This window comes from Vicugna pacos, unplaced genomic scaffold (genome assembly GCF_048564905.1).
Source record: "Vicugna pacos unplaced genomic scaffold, VicPac4 scaffold_21, whole genome shotgun sequence".
Lineage (NCBI taxonomy): Eukaryota > Metazoa > Chordata > Mammalia > Artiodactyla > Camelidae > Vicugna > Vicugna pacos.
Window position 1 is genome coordinate 8,327,909 of NW_027328742.1, and position 20,983 is coordinate 8,348,891.

At 37.7% G+C, this 20,983-nt stretch overlaps 1 long non-coding RNA gene and 1 pseudogene across 1 annotated transcript; one reads left to right on the forward strand and one right to left on the reverse strand.

The window, feature by feature from the left end:
- The first annotated feature begins 426 nt into the window (after nucleotides 1-426).
- LOC140694540 (uncharacterized) lies at nucleotides 427-11,030 on the forward strand. Its single transcript, XR_012070150.1, has 3 exons — nucleotides 427-903; nucleotides 3,025-3,137; nucleotides 10,045-11,030. It is a non-coding gene; the product is annotated as an uncharacterized lncRNA (long non-coding RNA).
- A 7,253-nt stretch (nucleotides 11,031-18,283) lies between these two features.
- On the reverse strand, nucleotides 18,284-19,166 carry LOC102539735 (olfactory receptor 5AK2-like; annotated as a pseudogene).
- Between the last annotated feature and the right edge of the window lie 1,817 nt (nucleotides 19,167-20,983).

Genomic DNA, 20,983 nt, shown 5'->3' on the forward strand with positions numbered 1-20,983 from the left:
ATCAATAACCATCACTATAGGTATGAGAAAACAGAGTGTTAGGAGTTACAAAAGTGTCTCAAGATCATGCAGGTCAGAACTGAGGACCGTCCAAAGCATGGGCTGCATGATAGCCCTTCTAAGCTACCTGAGGCTTGGTCTGCTCCTGACACAGGGCAGATGGTTCTGACAGAACCACACTCCTCAGAGGACCCCAGGGAGTTGCCAGAGTTGAGTTTAGGTTCCTGATCATCTTCTAAGTCAGGAATTTTGAGATTCTTCTGCACCTGTCCTTCCTCCAGAACAGAATCTGATTCAGGCGGGATTCCAAGGACTGAGGCATGTGCCAGGCAAGAGATCAGGCATGGCTGGATGAGAGCATCACGAGTGCCATCAACAAAGAGGCCAGGGCACTGAGATTTCCAGTGATTTAGCATCCTGGCTGGGAGGGGTCATGTGTTCTATAGTGAGTTCTGAGTATCCTGCACCGCCCTCGAGGACCTACAGGGGGCGCGCGAAGCCAGCGTGTCTTAGGTAGCGGTGCGCATGCGCAGTCCGCGTCAGCAGCCAGCGTCTTCCCTGGGGGCAGAGCTTGTTTTCCTCAGGACGGAGCGGGGGCAGCCATGGCGGCTCCGGGGCCGCGCGGCTCGCGTGTCCGCGGGAGGAGGACGCTCCCCGCCGGGTGTCTGAAGTTATGCCAGTTTCCCGCGGCCTGAGCTGGCTTCCTATCGGGGTGTGTGTGGACCTGACCGAGCTGGGGCCCCGGCCGGCAGAGCAGGAGGGGACGGGTGCGCTGGCGGGCCCGCTTCGACTATTCTCCTCGCCCGCTGGGAGCGGGTGATTGTCCGTGTCCGTCCGGGCCGCGGGGGTGTCCGCGCCCCTGGTCCTCGCCGCCCGGGTCCCCCCTCCCCAGCGTGATCGGAGGTGTGTACAGCGCGGTTCAGGATCGGGGATGCGGGTGTAATGAGAAAGGGGCTGAGAAAGTACTGAAAGAGTTAAAGAGAAGTGTGTAAAAACATATTACGTTAACGTGTATATTTTAAGTGTGTCGAAGTAAGAGTTTATTATGCTTTTACTTTCCTTTCTTTAAAGGAATGCAATCATTTATTTTATACTTACAATATGCTTCTCAGCTTATCTCATTTTCAAGTCAGAATACTCCCACGGCTGACATTTTCTCAAAATATAGTGACAATCTTAAATATGTGTAAATATAAACTCATTGAAAAAACCTTGCAGCATTCCAGGGTGAGTAGTCTTGTTAAAAATAATATCCAGGCCACTACCAAATTATTACAAAAATATAATTAAAAAATTTTTGAATCACTTTCAGAAGCTCCAGACACAGTGGTATTTTAAAAACACCAACCACTGCATAGTGCTTAAGACCATTTAAGATGAAATATATTCAAACCTAAACCTTCAGAATACTGAAAAGGCAGGACAATGGCTGCTTTTTCATTGCAAATACATTTTCTCTTCATAAGTGCAAAATACAAAGATATTCAGCTTAATGTATATCTTTATTCAAAAGGTGACATTAGACTATAATCTCCTTATTTTTTATTTTAAGCCTATTTCCCATAAAAATTGGTATTTTTATCTGTAGGATCTTAATTGTCCATTCGTTTTTTCCTTTGGTTTATTTTCTTTAACAGAGAGTGCATTCTTGTGTCTTGTTAGAGTTTTTAATTCTCCTAACCTATTCCAAGTGACTTTCTGACACTGATAGTAAATAAGGGAAGAGGCCTTATAGTAATTGTGCATCTTTTCATGTAGTCAGGTTTTTTTTTTTTAATAACTTTTTTTACAATTTCTATTTGGTTCACAATATTATCCCATTATGATAACTCAATAAAAAATCGTAATCTGTTTACACCAGGAAACTTATGTCAGCACAGTGCTTTTGCTGATATGATTTTACATTAGATTATAATCTAATATTTTATTTGATTTACATATATACTAATACACATTTTATATATGTACACACATATATGAATATCTGCTAAATGCCATTAATTTGCATGGGGTGGTAGCTGATAACATGTGATCTTTCTGACCATTGGCTATTCTTATGTGTGTCTAACGCACTTCTTAGAACAGATACTAGAACATCACACCTCTCATTATACAGCATTTTAAAGGTTATATCTTAAATTATAGAAGCAGAAATGTTGTCTGTCAAGTTTATGAAATGATTAAGTCACAATTTGGTGTAATCACATTCAGTGGATGAGTGATGGCTTCTACGTCTTCATACATCTGCCACAGTTGCTTCTCTATAGTATCTGTGACCATGAGCATTTTTATGTCAACATGATCTTTTTCCAATTCTATTTTTTTCCTTTTATTTTCAGTACAATCAGTAAAGCTTTCCTTTGTTGTGATGGCATTTTTTTTAACATGAAGATACCTTGTCATCTGACATATTTGTACATGATGGGCTACTACTCATGTATAGAACAAGGAAAAGCATTTTCATATCTCCATTTGTATTCCAGATCTAACCTGATTTCTTAAAAGCATTGCATAATTATTGTTAGTTATTTTAATTGTACTAAACACAGAGGAACAGGTCACTTTTTACCTTCACCTACCTCATCAGCTAAATAGACACAGACATTATAATAACATGAGTTTAACAAAATTGGGAAGCATTCCAGGGTTTGAACTTCAAGTATTTTTATGTAACTTTCTAATAGATAATTAATTTCTGGCACAAAATGTAGCAACATCTGTAATCACTTACAGGATCATCTGCCATTTTGGGTTCTCTGATTTTGTCACTTTCAGCTGTCACCTAGGAATTGGTGAGTTCAAATATTTTTAAAAACACTTCTGATTAGAAAACATCAGGAAGAAACATTGAATCTTTGTGTTCAGGACTCTGTTATCATTGTTCTAATGTGCCATTTGTGTTGGCTCATATTTGATTTTGTTCCAGTAGTGTGAAATGTAAGCATGGGAACAAAAATTTTAAAACACATTCTGGGAGCCATTCACAATGAACTATTAGTCATTATATTCTTATTTTATACACAGGCCATTTGAATATGTTCACCCATGAAGTGAAATAGACTACCTGAAGTCTGAGTCCTGAGAGACAACTCTGGTGGAATGCTTCTTAGACAGTGACCCAGGACACAGGCCTACCAGTAAGTAACGTGGTGACTTGATACACATATATATTGTGAGTGATTTTCACAGTAAGGTTGCTTCCATAAACTCACCTAATTCCCTTTTGTGATGAGAATTTTTGAGATCTGCTCTCAGCAACTTTCAGATAAATAATACAGCATTGTTAGCTGTAGTCACTGTGCTGTTCGTGAGATTTCCCAGAACTCACTCATCTTAAACCTGAACGTTTGTGCTCTTTGAGCATCTTCTCACTTCCTGACTCCCAGGCCCTGACAACCACCACTCTGTTCTCTGTTTGTGTGAATTTGGCTTTTTTAGATTACATGTGTAAGTGAAATCATGCAGTTCTACTTTTTCTTTTTTCACAGTCTGCAGTGTGTTGATTTGATCCACTTACATGCAGCAATGTGACCACAAACAGCTTTAACTAACACCTCTCACATGACTCACAAGTATAATTTTCTTTATTTTTTGTGACAAGAACATTCACAAGATAGTATCTTAGCAACTTTGAAGACTGATACGTCACTGTTTTCTGTAATCACTGTGCTATGCATTTGATCTGCATGACTTATTTATCTTTGGGTTGCAAGTTTGTACCCTTTAATGTCTCCACAGTTCCTCCACCCCAACACCATTCTACTCTTTGTTTCTAAGAGTTTGTTTGTTTTTTTACATGTATACCTGATATCTTACATTTATCTTTCTCTGTCTAGTTCATCTCACTAAGCATAAAGCCCTCAATGTCCATCTGTAATATCACAAATGGCAGAATTTCTTTCTTTCTCAATGCAGAATAATATTCCATTCTGTATAAATGCTACTTCTTCTTTATCTGTTCATCCATTGTTGCACACTCAGGTCATTTCCATATCTTGGCTATTGTGAATAACATAATAAACATGCAAGTGCAGCTATCTTTTCAATATCCTGTTTTCACTCCCTTCAGATGCTCACCAGGAAGGAGGACTGCTGGAGCATATGGTAGCTCTGTCTTTAAGTTTTGGGTAACCTCTGCAGCTTTTCCATAGTGGCTGAGCCAGGTTACATCCTCACTGACAGTGCACAGGGATATTCTTTTGTCCTCGTCCTGGCCAGCACTTGTCTCTTGTCTTCTTGGTGATGATCATTCTGACAGGAGGCAGGGGATATCTCATTCCAGTTTCGATTTGCATTTACCTAAATGTTAGTGATGTTGCACATCTTTTCATGTACACTTTTGTGTATTTGGGTGTCTTCTTTGGAAAAATATAGATTTAATTTTACTGCCCATTTTTTATATTGGATGTTTGGCTTTTTTTTTTTTTTTTTTTTTGCTATTGTGTTGTATGAGGTCCACATATATTTTGATACTAACCCCTCATCCCATATATGATTTGCAGAGATTCTGTCCTACTCTGTATTAGGCTTTATATTTTGCTGATTGTTACTTTTGCTGTGCAGGAGCTTTTTAGTTTGATGTAGTCCCACCTGTTGATATTTGCTTTTCTGACTTGTGTTTTTGGGGTCATATCCCAAAATTATTGCCCAAACCAGTGTTAAGTAGCTTCTTCTCTATGTTTTCCTCTAGGAGTTTTATAGTGTCAGATCTTACCTCTCAGTCTTTAATCCATTTTAAATTATATTTCTGAGTGGTGGAAGGTAGCTGTCCAATTTCATTTTTCTGCATGTGGTTTTCCAGTGTAACCAACAGCATTTGTTGAAGACACTAGCTTTTCCCCTTTCAAAATAGCCTTAAAACCATTAAAATACTTAAAAATAAACTTAACTGAGGAAGTGAAAAATTTGTACTTTAAAAACTATAATTAGACTTTTATGGAAAAAGTTGAAGAAGTCAAAACAACTAGAAAGATATACTGGACCAGATGTATGGTTAATGGACCAGAAGAATTAATGCTAAAATGTCCATACTACCCAAAGGCATTTACAGGTTCAGTGCAATTTCTGTCAATATTCCAATAACATTTTTCAAAGATAGAAGTCCATCTTTAAATGTTTTGATGGGACCACAAAAGACCCAAATACCAAAGCAAGCCTGAGAACGAATAAACTGGGAGTCATCACACTTTCTGCTTTAAAACTGTATCACAGTGCTATAGTCATGAGACACCATGATGCTGGTATTAAAATACACATGTAGTCTAAGAAAGGAATAGAATAGAGAGCCCAGTAGTAAACCCTGGCATAAAATGTCAACGGATATTTGAGATGGGACTAAAGCGCATTCAGCGGCCAAAGGACAGTCTCTTTGACAGATGGTGCTGGGAAAACTGGATACTACTTTTAATTTTTGGCAGAACCTCCAAACTGATTTTCATAGTGAGTGTGGTAATTTACAGGTTTACCAACAATGCACAAGGATTTTCTTTTCTCCACATCCTTGCCAATACTTGTAATCACTTGTCTTTTTTGACTGTATCCATTGTAATGGGTGAGAGATGGTCTCGTGGTTTTGATTTGCATTTCCCTGATGAGTAATGACATCGAACAGCTTTTCATGTTGGACATTTTTATGTCTTCTTTGGAAAAATTGTCTATTCAGAGCCAGTATTTTTAACTTAGATTTTTTTTGGCTGTTAAGTTGTATGATTCATTTATATACTTGAGTAACTACCATTCATCAAAAGATGGTTCACTAATAGTTGCTCCCATTGCATAGGATGCCTTTTTATTTTTTCAATTTTTTTCCTATGCTAAAGTTTTTACATTGACTTAGTCCCACTTGTTTCTTTTTGCTTTTGCTTTTGTTGCCTGTCCTGTGGAGTCATATCCAAAAAATCATTATTCCCAAGACCAAGGTCGAGGAGATTTTCCTCTATGATTTTTTGTTTTATGGTTTCAAGTCATACAGTTGACTCTTTAATCTATTGTAAGTTAATTTTTGTGAGTAGTGTAAGGTGGACTCCAGTTTAAGTCTCTTACTTTCATTCGATTGTACCAATTTACATTTCCACCCAAAAAGTTCATGAGTTACATTTTCTTCATATTCTTGCAAATATTTGTTTTTTATTTTTTATAATAGTCATTCTAACAGGTGTGAGGTAATGTTTCATTGTGGTTTGGGTTTGCATTTCCCTGATGATTAGTATATTTTCAATATCTGTTGGTGATTTGTATGTCTTTTTTTTGGGAAAAGAAAGTCTACTCAGGTCCTTTAGCCCATTTTTAATTTTTATTTTTTATTTGATTGCTAGTATTTTATGAGGTATTATATAGTTTATCAAAAATGTTTTTTTGGTTAAAAAATGAAGAAATGGTTTGCGTATATGTTCTCCTGTTCTGCAGCTGCATTTACATTTGCTGATTGTTTATTTTGCTATGAACTTTTTTTTTAAGTTTGCTGTAGCTTCAGTTGCTTATTTTTGCTTTTGTTGCTTGTAACTTTGGTGTCATATCCAAAATATATTTGCCAAAACCACACTAAGGAGCTTTATCTTTATGTTTTCTTCAAGTAGTTTTACAGTTTTAAGTCTTACATTTAAGCCTTCGGTCCACTTTGAGTTAATTTTTGTGAGTGCTGCAAGAACAGGGTCCATTTGTGTTCATCTGTAGGTCATTATCCAGTTTTCCAGTGTAGTTTATTGAAAAGACTGTGTTTTCCCCAGTACTTCTTCTTGGCTCCCTTGTGAAATATTTGTTGACTGCATTTGGATGGGTTTATTTCTGAACTCTGATTGTTTCATTGGGCTTGGTCTCTGTTTTTCGGCATTACCTACCATTTTGATTACTAAAGCTTTGTAATAAAATTTGAAATTAGGGAGTGTGGTATCTCTAGATTTGTTCTTAACCAGGTTGACTTGACATTAGGGGTGTTTTGTGGTTCCATACAAGTTTTAGGATTGCTTTCTCTATTTCTGTGTAAAAGTCATTTGAGTTTTGATAAGGATTGCATTGAATCTATAGACAGCTTTGAGTGGTATAGACATTTTTCAGTATTATTCTTCCAATTCATAACCATGGAAACTGTTAACATTTGTTTCTGTTTTTCTCAGTTTGCTCATTACCGTTTTGTCATTTTAGGTGTATGGATATTTTATCTACCTAATTTAATTTATTCCTAAATGTTTTATTTATTTCTAATGCCATTTAAAATATGATTGCTTTTAAAGATTTTTTTTAATTGAGTTGTAGTCAGTTTACAATGTTGTGTCAATTTCTGGTCTATAGCACAATTTTTCAGTCACACATGAATATACATATATTCATTTTTATATTATTTTTCACCATGAGCTACCAGAAGATCTTGAATAAATTTCCCTGTGCTATACAATATAAACTTGTTTATATATTCTATATTTACTTGTCATTATCTACAAATCTCAAACTCCTAGTCTGTCCCTTTCCACTCCCCTTCCCACTGGCAATGACAAATTTGTATTCTATGTCTGTGAGTCTGTTTCTGTTTTATATTTATTTGTCTTCTATTTTTTTTAGATTCCACATATGAGTGATATATGGTAGTTTTCTTTCTTTTTCTGGCTTAACTTAACTTAGAGTGACATTCTCCAGGGACATCCATGTTGCTGCAACTGACATTATGTTGTCATTTTATGGCTGAATAGTATTTCATTGCATACATGTACCACAACTTCTTTACCCAGTCATCTGTTGATGGACATTTAGGCTGTTTCCATGTCTTGGCTATTGTAAATAGTACTCCTGTGAATATTGGGGTGCAAGTGTCTTTTTGAATTAGGGTTCCTTCTGGATATATGCCCAGGAGTGGGATTGCTGGGTCATATGGTAAGTCAATTTTTAGTCTTTTGAGGAATCTCCATACTGTTTTCCACAATGGCTGCACCAAACTGCATTCCCACCAGCAGTGTAGGAGGGTTCCCTTTTCTCCACAGCCTCCCCAACATTTATCATTCATGGGCTTTTGAATGATGGCCATTCTGACTGGTGTGAGGTGATACCTCATTTTAGTTTTGATTTGCACTTCTGTTACAATTAGAGATATTGAGCACTTTTTCATGTGCCTATTGGTCATTTGTACAACTTCATTCGAGAAATGCTTGTTTAGGTCTTCTGCTCATTTGTGGGTTGGGTTGTTTTTTGTTTTTTTTTTTTTCTTACTAAGTCATATAAGCTGTTTATATGTTTTAGAGATCAAGCCCTTCTTGGTTTCATCTTCTGCAAATATTTCCTCCCATTCCCTAGGTTGTCACTTTGTTTTCTTTATAGTTTCCTTTGCTGTTCAAAAGCTTGCAAGTTTAATTAGGTCCCACATGTTTATTCTTGCTTTTATTTCTATTGCTTGGGTAGACTGTCCTAGGAGAACATTGCTGAAATGTATGTGAGATAATATTTTGCCTATGTTTTCTTCTAGGAGGTTTATTGTATCTTGTCTTATGTTTAAGTCCTTGATCCATTTTGAGTTCATTTTTGTGTAAGGTGTGAGGGATTATTATAATTTCATTGATTCATATGCTGCTGTCCAATTTTCCCAACACCATTTGCTGAAGAGACTGTCTGAATTCCATTGTATGTTCTTGTCCCCTTTGTCAAAGATTAATTGACCAAGTTTGTAGATTCATTTCTGGGCTCTCTGTTTTGTTCCATTGATCTACATGTCTGTTTTTGTACCAGTACCATGCTGTTTTGATTACTGCAGCTCTGTAGTATTGTCTGAAGTCTGGGAGAGTTATTCCTCCAGCCTCTTTCTTTTTCTTCAGTAATGCTTTGCCAATTCTAGGTCTTTTGTGATTCCATATAAATTTTATGATTTATTCTAGTTCTGTGAAAAATGAAGGACTTTTATTTTTAACTTACCAAAGAGGTTGCAAAGGTTATTTTATCAGTTATGGTGTTTAACAAGTGTATTTGAAAACATGGAAATCTGTTTCCTGAGGTATGTTTAAATATATTCTGTAATGAAGAAAGTGCTTTATTTTATTAATTGATGGATTTTTGAATTTTAAAGCAAGATTTCAGTGTAAGAACACCTGTGGCCAGCATGGAGACTTCTCCTGCCCCTCATCCACCCAATATATAATACAAAGAAGGATGTAAAAGATATTTACTAATCATTTTGATAACTGCTAACTATTGGTAAACCTATAAAATTCTGTTGAATTTATTATTGAAGAAATTCCAAACCATAAGTATTCACCTACTTTCCTTTGAGGGTGGCCTGCAGTTAGTGACTTGAGTGCACAGAATAAAGTAGGGAAAGTGAAATGGAACTTTCAATGAAGAAATCTGGCACAGAGGTCCATGACCAAGTGATCAAGTTTAATGTCACCAGTGATGTCATGTGGGGACTCTGACTTGATGTGAAGAGTAGGGTGCTTCAACACTGTGCTCTTCCTCCCAAAAGTTTATAAGCCCAATTCAGTTATAAAAATATAAGAAAGTTCAAAATTGAAGGACGGTTACAAAATACCTGACCAGTACTTCTCAAAACTGTGAAGTTCATGAAAAACATGGAAAGATCAAAAGGATAGTAAGGAGACATGACAATTGTGCAGTGTGGCATATGGATTGGATTCTGGAGTAGAAATAGGATATTAATAGAAAAACAAGTGAAATCTGAATAATAACTGGAGGTCGAGAGTAGAATGTACAATCTGGGTTCTTAGTTTTGACAAACAAACCATGAAACTGCAAGAAAATAACATTAAAGGAAATTAAAACTTGGTGAATGGTATATCCTTTTGATACTATCTTTGCAACTGTTCTATAAATCTAAAAATATTCTTAACATTAAAATCTTACTAAAAAATAGTCTGTCAGTGATGGTCAAGGAAACTATTACATGCATACATTGCAATATTTAGTAGAGGCTGAAAAGACATTCTCTGTGTATACTAATATGGAACAAGGTGACATGATGTATTTATGTAATGGAAATACAATTTAAAAAATATACTTATAATTGTACTTTTGCAAAAAAGCCCCCGTAAACTGATGATTCTGTTGCAGGTGGTGTGGTGATGTGTGGAAGCCTGATTTGGACCTGCGTCTCTGAATCCCCATGGCTGGTATTGCTTTTCTTAAGTCTGCTCTATGTCCATCTTTCAGAGGTCCTGGCCTCTCTTGCCTACTGCCCGGGGAGAATTAGCCCACACACCTGAAGAAGTATGTGAATTTGAATCTTATGAACAACATTTTCCCACTCCAAAGAACTCAGCGTGAAATTTTTCTAGGGTATATTCCTAGGGAGAACATTTTTGACTCTGGAGGTGTGCGCACATTTAACTTGACCATGTTTTTTCCAGATCACTCTTCGTGATGAATACACCATCTACACCTCTATAATGTGTACATGGGGGTTGCCATGCTGTCACTTTCCAGTGAACACTGGTACTTTCCTAGCATTTTTTGCCAGGAAAAATAGGTGTAAATTGTTATATTTTTTTATTTGTTTTCTTTCCCTTTAATGACAAGTAAATTTGATCATTGTCTAATGTTCTTAGAATTTTGGGGTATTAATTTTGTTTTTGGTAAATTGCCTGTTTATATTTTTCTGTGGATGTTTGTATTGAGTTGATTTTAGACATTCTCTGTTTATCCAAGATTTGAATTCCTTGTCAGTTTCTTACTTAACGAATTTCCCTCAATTTTATCACCTTTTAATTTTGCCTACATCCTTCATAGAACAGTAATCCTTAAATTTAAAATAACTATCATTCTTTGACTTTTGTTTTTTGAAAAATAAATTTCATTCCTTGGTGCATTTCTCCAAGATAGTAAAAAGAAATAATATATATATATTTTTCATTTTAGGTTACTGGCACATGGTATTTGTGGCATCATGACATTTATAGCATATGTATAATTTGATAAATTTTAGTTGCATTTTCTCAATATTTATTTTAAAAAAGCAAGCAACAGGAGAGTGATAGTAGTCACTGTGTGTGTCTCTGCCAGTATATATGCAAAATGTTTAAACTGTTTTAAAACATTAACTGACTTGACTTTTTATTTAAAAGTTTACACACACACACTAGACATAAGAACCTTTACCAAACATTTTTGGAACAAATAATTCTAATATCAAATAATCTTTTCCTGTAAGTCACAAAAGAAAACATTCCACATTTCATGAAGCTAATGTAACCTTGATACCTAATTAAGTAAAGTTTGAGAAAAGAATATTAGAACCATTTCACTTGTAAAAATAGATGCAAACAGTGGTCAATAAATACATATTCAACAATCAACCCATCCATTCAAAAACAAACAATTGCTAGGGTCTCAAAGAGGCTCCAAATGAAGAGCTATTTTCTTCTTTTTCCCAGATTTGCACAGTTGAGAAATAAAAGATATGGAGACCATTATATCACCTTCAGACACCTGGGGGAAGACTTCAAGGTTATTAGTCAAGTTGCTTGCTTCCAATGAACACCATACGCAGATAGGCTTATCCACCCAATCTTGGTGGCAGTGATGGGGGCAGCCCTCTTGCACATTGTGGGGAAGCACCTCTGAAATGCAGGGGCCTGTGGGCTTCAGCAGCCTGGCTGCTCCTGAGGGTGAGGGCAGAGCAGGGCACGCCAGGTTGTTCTCAGATTTAAGAACCTGATAAGCCCCTCCACCTTTCTAGGAACCAAGTGAATAAAATGGGGACAGGGTGGCCATGATTACACAGATTGAGCTCCATTTGCAGGAGAGAAACATCAGGAACAGGGACAAAGTACTCTCCAGCAGCAGTCATTACCAAGTTGTACCAACGTGATGTTTCCGCTCATATTAATTTTCAAGTTCAATGTAATTTCAGTGAAATGCTTGAGTGAATTTCATGTTCACCTTCACAAGCTTATAAAACACATAGAAGAGAAAAGAGCTAAACATAGCTAAGAGAATTTCAATGGTTAAAAAGGGAGAAATTGTCTTATTAGAAATCAGAACATATTATAAAGCAACAGTAATAGAGACAGTGTGGTACTGGTGCAAGGAGAGACAAGCAGGTCAATGGAACTGTGAAAAAGACCAGAAACAGGCCCACAAGTCACTGAAGCTTGAAGCATGAGAACAGCAGCACAGGCAACAATGCAAATGGCCCCATAAACGTGGTGCTGAAGTGTTTATGTAAATGAATGACTTACACTGTGTTTCTACTTCTCATTGTATCAATTCCAAATGGATTAAAGACTTAAATTGTGAAGCTGTGAGAGTGAAACACAGCAGAATACCTTCCCCCTAGCTATGCAGTAAAAAATCTAAATAAGACCTGAGTGCATAAATCATAAAAAGCAGAAAATTCAATGATATCTAACTTAAAAACACCAATATTATGAAAGAGAAAAGACCTGATAATGACTAAAACTTTACTCAGGTAAATTTATTTGAAACACACATAAAGGTCAAAGAATTAGTATCCAGTACATTTAAGTAATTTCTGTAAATTGCCCCACATGAAAAATTCACAAAAATATAATCAGGATAATTATAGGAGAGACTTAAATGGCCAATAGAAGTATGGATATACACACAACTCATCAATTATCAGATAATTATTATTAGTTATAATAATATCACATTGAAATACAATTCTATAGTCCTCAGTCTCAAATGGAAAGTTTAGGTTAGAATGTACACTCACATATTTCTGGCCAGAAGGTAAATTAGAATGGTCATGTTGGAGACATACTTGGAAATATTAATAAAATTAAATATGCCTTCTTTTGATCCAGAATTTCCACTGTAGGTACATATTCTAGATAAATTTACAGGCTACACAGACACACACGTGTAAGGGTATCTGTGAAGACGGGTACATATAAATATATTCACAGAAGAATGCTCCTAGTAGCATGCTCTAACATAGAAAACAATAAGAACTATTAATAAATCAGTGAGAATTCAGTGAACTGGTGCCACAACATCCATGTGGTCACATTTCTCACACGGAATGCTGGGTACTGAAAAGGAAGTTGGGGAACTTACATGATGGTACATCAGGTTGTAACCTTATTTTAAATATATTTTTATGCATCTTAAATATTTTGCCACAAAGACAAGCCCCACCCCCACACCTCAGTAGAGGGCTCCTCACTCTGATGTGGGTAACTCCGGGCAAGGCTGTAGCTCCATGGATGGGAGGGTCAGTTTGGGATAAGAAGGTGCCTTTAGAGGTGGGGAGTACAGCAAACCCACCTGCCCACCTGCGGGGATGTGGGCAATCTGGTTCTCTCAAACATCTTGAGAAATAAACAGAGTGGGGTAACTCTGTGGTGCCGGAACAAGAAACAATTCTCCTCTTTTGACGTTTAGTGACAGCTAAAGGCCAGTAAGTATGTGGGAGCTGCCTCTTGAGGTAAATTTAGTGTAAAACAGATTAACTGCAACCCTTTCAAGGAGGCTTCCATGCAGTGTGTGGAAGCACTTGTCAGAAGAGGCTAGCATTGGTTGTGTGTCCACTTAAATTAGAATCTTGATGAGATAATGACATTTACCATGTTAATTTAGTCCTTTGGAATTAGAGTAAACTGTATGACATGACATTTTCAAGAGTTATGCAAAATTCAGTACAAAGGACACAACACAACACACACACACACAAAGACAAGAACCCAAGTATTTTGAACGAGCTTAATCTGTACTCAATCCTGGAGACTCCAAAGCTTCACTTACATTCAGCATTGTGCAGCAGAAAGCACCTGGGTTTGAATTCTGATCCCACTACTTCACAGAGACAAATGTTGTCACCCCCTCAGCCTCAGTTCTACACAGAATCACTTGGAAGGTAATAATGCTCATTGCAACACTGATTACAATGGCAAATGTTTGGAAATATAGTTAAATAAATCAAAGTAGATTTGTATTATCAGTCAATACCCATGAGGAATATACACTCTTAGGGAAAGGTGCTCATACCGTATTGCTAAATGAACAGAGCAAGTTGCAGAATAATATGTAAGGTGGGCCCTCTTAAAATAAACTTTTTTAAAAAAATCTCCATTCTCTCTTTTCTTTTCTCATTTTCTTTATTTATAAATGAAAAGTCTCTAGAAGGATTCACACCAAACTTAGAATGGCTATCCTTTGCCACAGGAGTGGAGAGACGGTCTCTAAACTTGTAAACTTCATCAGCTTTTCATTTTAAAATAGCTTTATTGTTTTAAGAAGGAAGAAAAAGGGAAAGAAGTAAAGTCTGCTTCTTAATGATATGACCTAAAGTCACTGATGTGATTTATGTAAATTTCCCAGCTGAGGGTCATGCTTTGAATGGGACTCATAACTGGCCATAACACATGCAAATAACACACTAAAGCCATATACTATTCATTCATTCAGTCATTCATTTGTCTAATCTTTCAATCGTTTGTTCATTCACATCCTTCTCAGGCAACACTCAGCCCAATTCAGGTCCCTCACTCCATTTCCATTGTGTCACCAGGGATGAAATGACTACCCCTGGTCTTGGCTGAAACTTACTAGAGCTTTGTCTCTGACCTCTTTGCTCCACTGTTTCTGGCACACGCTGGGAGGCCACACAGCTGATTTTGATAAATGGGCTGTGTTTTGTTTTACTTACATCGGGGTTGCATCCAGATTTTCTTTCTGCAACTGGTACAGGCTGATGGCCACCAGGCTCTCTGTGTGCTTCCTTCTAACTGGGGAGCTTAAAGCTGGAGCCTGAGGGATCATCAATACTTGCTCCCTTGGGAACCTGGGCATCCAGGGGCTGTGATGCAATTGGAATAAATGATGTTCAGTAGTTATTTTCAGCTGAAGAACATTTAATTTTTCTCTAGAGAAGATAGATTTAATCATGTTACTGTCATCAGGGACTTTTTTGTGTGTTGCTTTGTTGATAGAACAACTCCTTTAAATTTTTTTTCTTGCCATGAATCAAGTTGAGCAATTTTTACGATGTCTAAAAAATAGTGTTCAAGTCTAGAAAACTGACCTTGTCATGATGTTTAGCAACAAACACAGCTATCTGGAAAAAGGAAATCCAAAGCTAATCTAAATTTAAGTCCCTATGTTCCTAATGTAACAAATTGAGTTACTACTACTACTACTTAAATAATTATTTATATTACTACTTTGACCATTTTTTAAATTTGAAGTAGAATTTTACTCTTGATCCCTTTTATTTTTTTTGGTCTAATAATGTTTATATTAAAAAAATCAGCCCTGGATAAAGACACCCATTCATCCTGCGACACTTCATAACTTAAGAACATTTCAAACAACAATCTATGGAACACAAGATTTTGAGGAGTGTTTGGCTATATTGCTGCTAGGGTTAGAGCTTTATTCAATGAAATGTGAAAGCTAGATTCAACGAGCCTGTAGCTTCTTGCCTCTAGGAGACTTATTGCCAATGTCTGGTGAACTGACATTCGGTATTCCTTATTGCAGAACGAGTCGCAGTTAGGAATGTGTTCCACTGTGAATAGATAAAAATCCAACTTATTTTATAAAAGCAAGGACTTATAGCAACAGCCTGGAAGTCAGGAGTTGCACTTCTATGATGCATTTGGTCTCTCCCATGTGCTGGTTGCCTCACAGTCTACCATATCTACTACGGTGCCAGACATCACACACCCTTTCAAAGCAGATGAGAGGAGTCCTGGAGGTAAAGATCCAGGAAAGAGTGACAACCACATGCACACTCTTGATCAGGAAGACAAAAGCTTTGCCCACATCTAGGGGACTTCTACTTCCATTGCGTTGTCTTGAACTGTGTTACATGGAGCAACAGAAATCTGTCCCACACCACAGCCCCTCAGTTACTGGGTTTCAGTGCATCTGTGTGTGTGGCTGTCTGTGCTGCCAGGGGCAGGTTTCCTGTGGTACCTCTGCTTCTCTGTTTCTCAGGAGTATCTTAGAAGCTGTGGAAGATGCTGGGTGACCACCAAGCAATGGGGGAGGGGAAGTAAATTATTGTCTTCAGCTCTTGTCCTTCAGAGGGACAGCTGTGGGGGATATTCTACATAGTTTACCAAAGTCCCCTGTGGGATTGAGGTCCAGGTCCCAGGGTGTAAGCCAGCTACATTATTCACCCTTTCCTTGCCTTTGTCTTTCTGTACCTCACTCTTCCTGCTCCTCTCTGAGCCGCTTAGAATAGCCCCCTTCATAGAGTTTAGCAAACTGTACAGTCTGTGGGAACAGTTCCCATAGGGCTGATGTCAGTTCAGACACTGGTCAAAAGTTCAAGGGATCTCAGGGCTGTTCTCATTTGTACTTGGCTGAAAATTAGTGGTCTTCACAATCACCCGCACATTTGATAATTTACTGGAATCCACTCTATGTTATTGACAATGTTTGTATCCCTTCCACCAAATTCACCTATTGAAATCCTAACTCCCTGTGTGATGGTATTAGGAGGTGCGGTCTTTGGAAATTATTTAAGTCATGATGATTCAAGCCTCAAGAATGGACTAATGCCCTGAAAAGTGTCCCCAGAGAGCTCTCCAGCTATTCTCCATCATGTGAGGACATAATGAGAGGCTGGCAGTCTGCTACCCAGAATGGGGCTCTCACCAGACCTCAACCATGCTGGCACCCTGATCTCAGACTTCCAACCTCCAGAAACGTGACAAATAAATTTCAGTTGTTCAGAAGCCACTCAATCTATGTAATTTGTAATAGAACCTGAACCAACACATCTGGAAAGCACTACACATACAATTACAACTTTATTGCAGCAAATGGACACAAATTATCATCATAAAATTAAAGATACACAGAGGGAAATGTCTATGAGGCTCCAAACTTGAAGCCCCCACCATTCTCAGGGATGCATCACCTGCTGGGGTGTCTGTGATGCCCACGGAGTGGGGCCACCTCAGGAGGCTCACCTGAGCCTTTGGTTTGTTCCTTTTGGGGCTCTCTGTCATTGTTCATGTGGATGATCTTAGTTCTCAATCCCTCCTGGAGGTTTAGGGCAATACATATAGTTCCCAGTTCCTCTGGAGGCTTGAACTGGTAGGGCATATCCCATAAATCACACTGTTAGACTTTTCAGTGGCCAAAGCCTCCAGGCAAACAAACACAGTCCTATTAGGGAGGGCATTCCAGGGGCTTTGAGGTCACCTCCCAGTAGCTGAAGGCACAGACCAGACCTTTCTTCAGGTAAGGTTAATTCTTCACCACAACCCCCCTAGCACATACATTCCCTTTACCCAAGGCCATGTCTCAGGAACATAAACTAAGACATGTACCACTCTAGCTACAGTGAAAGCTGAGAAGTACCTGTTTATCTGGCTGCATCATCTTCCACATAACACTGGATTCTTTTTAGGAAGAAATGAGAAGAGAATGGAAGGTGGACAGAAAAACAAGCATATTTCACCACAGCTAGTGAGTACACATAGGGACAGGTGAATAGATTTTTCAGCTTTCAGCTTTTGTAAGTATTCTCTTCCGCAGGTCATTCTTGTTCAAAACTTTTATGGGTGATAACATATTTTTTTCCATTGTGGTATAGACTAATATTTTTCTATAGTGTTAGCCATCTTTGCTAGTCCTTGATCTCAAATTGTGGTTGAAGAATTGAACCTCTATCATAATGGCTTATAGGCAGTTGGTGCACCCCCAAAGCTCTCATAATTTGGGATGTTACAAAAAGAGTTAGCTGCACTAAGCTGTGCTAGTATTTTCCCTCATTGTAGTGGACATGGTCAGTTTTTTGGGTGCATTCACTGTTCATTGTCTCAGTAAGCATTTCTTGAGTACTTATTATATTCCAGAACTAACAGACACTGGGGTTACAATAGTGAGAAAATACAAATTACACTGTGTTTACAGAGATTAAATTTGAATTGTTTCTGATATATACACCTATGGCAATACAAATCATATCCTAATCAAGGTGTCAGCCAAAAAAAAAAAAAAACACCATTTTTTCCAGGCAGGCATAGGGTGTGGTAGATTATAAAAATGGCCACAAGTCCTTTTCTTCAGTGGAGTCACAGCATTTCAATGTGATGTTTCAGGCCCTTCCATTAAGTGGTAGATCAGTTACTCCAAGTCTTTGAATCTGGGTTGTCCATGTGACTTGTTATGACCAATGTGATATCAGCAAATATCAATGAAACACTCTCCACTTGAATACTATATTTCTTATATTCTACTAAGCTATCTATTGAAGGAGGTATCTCTGGTTTAAGAGGTGAACAGGTTCCCTATTTCAGAAACATTAAATATGATCAAACATCTCTACTGCATACTTTGGTGTGCTGCATTTTAACCCTTGGGGTCCAATCTAGAAGAATTTCTTCCCCATCACTTTTAGAGCTTCTTTTACCTCCTTATTTCTCAGACTTTAGATCATGGGGTTCAACATGGGAATCACTATGCCATAAAATACAGAGGCCACTTTCATGTTCTCCTGGGAATTATTAGAATGAGGCTATAAGTACATGTAAGAGAGGGTCCCACAGAAAATGGTGACTGTATCATTTGGGAGGAACACGTGGAGAAGGCTTTTTTCCTCCCTGCAGTGGAAGACATCTTGAGGATGGCAGCCAGGATATATGTGTAGGAACAGATGATGACTGACACGGTGAACACCAAGTTAAATCCCACAAAGACTACAAGTAGCATGATGTTGATGTCAATGTTGGAGCATGAGAGGGTGAGGATTGGAGGAACGTCACGTAAGAAGTGATTGATGGTGTTGCCCTTTCAGAAGAACACTGAAATGTAAACCCTGTGTGCACAGAAGCATTTATAGTGCCCATGACATATGAACCAGCTACCAACTGGATGCAGACTCTCTGGGACATGACTATGGGATAGCGAAGTGGGTTACAGATGGCCACATAATGGCCCACTGCCATAGCCACCAGGAGGTAGCTGTCAGTGGTCACAAATGTTGCATAAACCAATAATTGCATGACACAGCCCTTGAATGATATTGATTTGTTTTCTACTATGAAGTTTTGCATTTTCTTGGGAGTGATAGCAGAACTGTAACAGATATCAACAAAAACCAAATGTTGTAGGAAAAAGTACATGGGTGTCTGAAGTCTGGACTTCACATAGATGACCAAAAATAAAGTTAAGGGGACATACTGAAACTTGTGTTGGGGACCAAATCCCTGAAGAAAGAATTCAGTCACTCCAGTGCTATTTCCTTGTGTCATGACTATCAAAACCCTAAAAAGGACCAAGAGGAGGACCAAGAAAAGAAAGGAAATCTTCTTAAACATGAAAGGTTATATTCCAGTGACCATTTTTTGACAGATTTTCATGACAAACACTCACAACAGGGTTTATTTCTTTCCAATTTTTTTTCTATTTTCTTGCTAAAAACCCACCACAAAAACAGTGATATGTGAGCCATGGATTCATCTCCAAAATAAGTAAGATTTCATAGAAGAAGACTGATTTCTAATATGTGTTAATCTAGGAAACACAGATTAACACATTTTCATTATATTAAAAATGTATTCATATTTGCTTAAACCAATATTCTTATATGATTTTGTACCTTTCAACAACCTATAGCTTTTCTCACCCACTTATCATTTGAATTCTGGTCAAGTTCCTGAAGTTAGCAGCATTCACTAGGGAAATTTTCTGAGATTTGTTTATGATTCACATATGCATGGAAGACTTCAGAGCATCTTTATACCATCATCCTTAGCATGCAACTGTGTGTATATATATACATAAGTACATATATTTATATATACACACACATACACACACTTGTATTTGTGTATATATATATTTATGGATTTCTAAGAGATAGTCCTGCATTTCCCATTTCCTTGTTTTTCTCTTTAGCCATAGCCCAGCTGCAGGACAAATCATCTTGTAATAACTCTATTAGTATATAATGATAGCTTATTTTAAATCACAGAGCTCTTTGTTTTCCACTCTGAGTTTTGCTACCTCTCTACCTGGTTAGGAATACAGCTGAGTTATTTTCTTCTATAATTTTTCATATTCTGTAAGCCCCCAACTCCTCTATTCTAGTGCCTTTACTCTTAAACACGACTCCAACTGCTGAGCACTGCTCAGTGTGGAGTAATGTGTCATGGGCCTTTGCTGAGGCAGAAATGGCCTCATCAGTAGATCTCCTTTCTCTTCTAGGCACACAGTTAAACATCACTTCCAACCGAACTTTCTTAAGCTTGGCCAGGATACCCTGTTCGGCCAGTGGAACATGGGCAAAAGGAAAGAATGCTGCTTCTAGACCTGAACCAGCTCTTCCCTGCTCCCCTCCAACTGGAATCATATGACTTTCTACTCCCTTTATCCCTCATCTGTTGACAGGATACTGACATTCAGGAAAATTTTGGAAGCCATGTGTTAAGATAAAATACAGGAAAACCAGTTAAATCAGGACTGCAGATAAACCACATAATTTGTTAGTATAACTACAATTTAAATATTGCATGGAAAATCTATGAAAAATTACTGTTGATTTGAAATTCACAGTTAACTGAGACTTGCATTTTTATTTGCCAAGTCTGGTAGCCCCATCTATGTCACTATTGTAGCCTTGTTCAGTCTCTGATCTTGAAAGACTATGTGGAGCAGAGACCCTCTGCCAGCAAACTGTTTCCTCCACTGGACTGTATGTGATTGAGAACTTCGGGTGTGAGAAGTCACTGAGATTTTGAGATTTGTTTATTCTCACAGCTAGTGTTATTTTAATCAGCTCTCACTGCAGTCATGCTTCTGATTATTCATGAGTGACCTTTAATTATCTGATGCACAGTAAACTGGAGTACTGTTACAGTAAGACTGAGTCTTGTGAGTTGTGAGAGTCTGTATGGTTTAGAATGCATTATTTTCCAAAAAAGAAAGCATAATTGATACATTTCAATGTCAGGTTTCTTTTGTTCTCTGTACTTTGTCTTTTAGGGCATTAAAAGAAATTAAATGTTCAAAATTCTCTAAACCTAACCATCATGAATATCAAATGACAACTGCATGTGGGAGTGTGGCT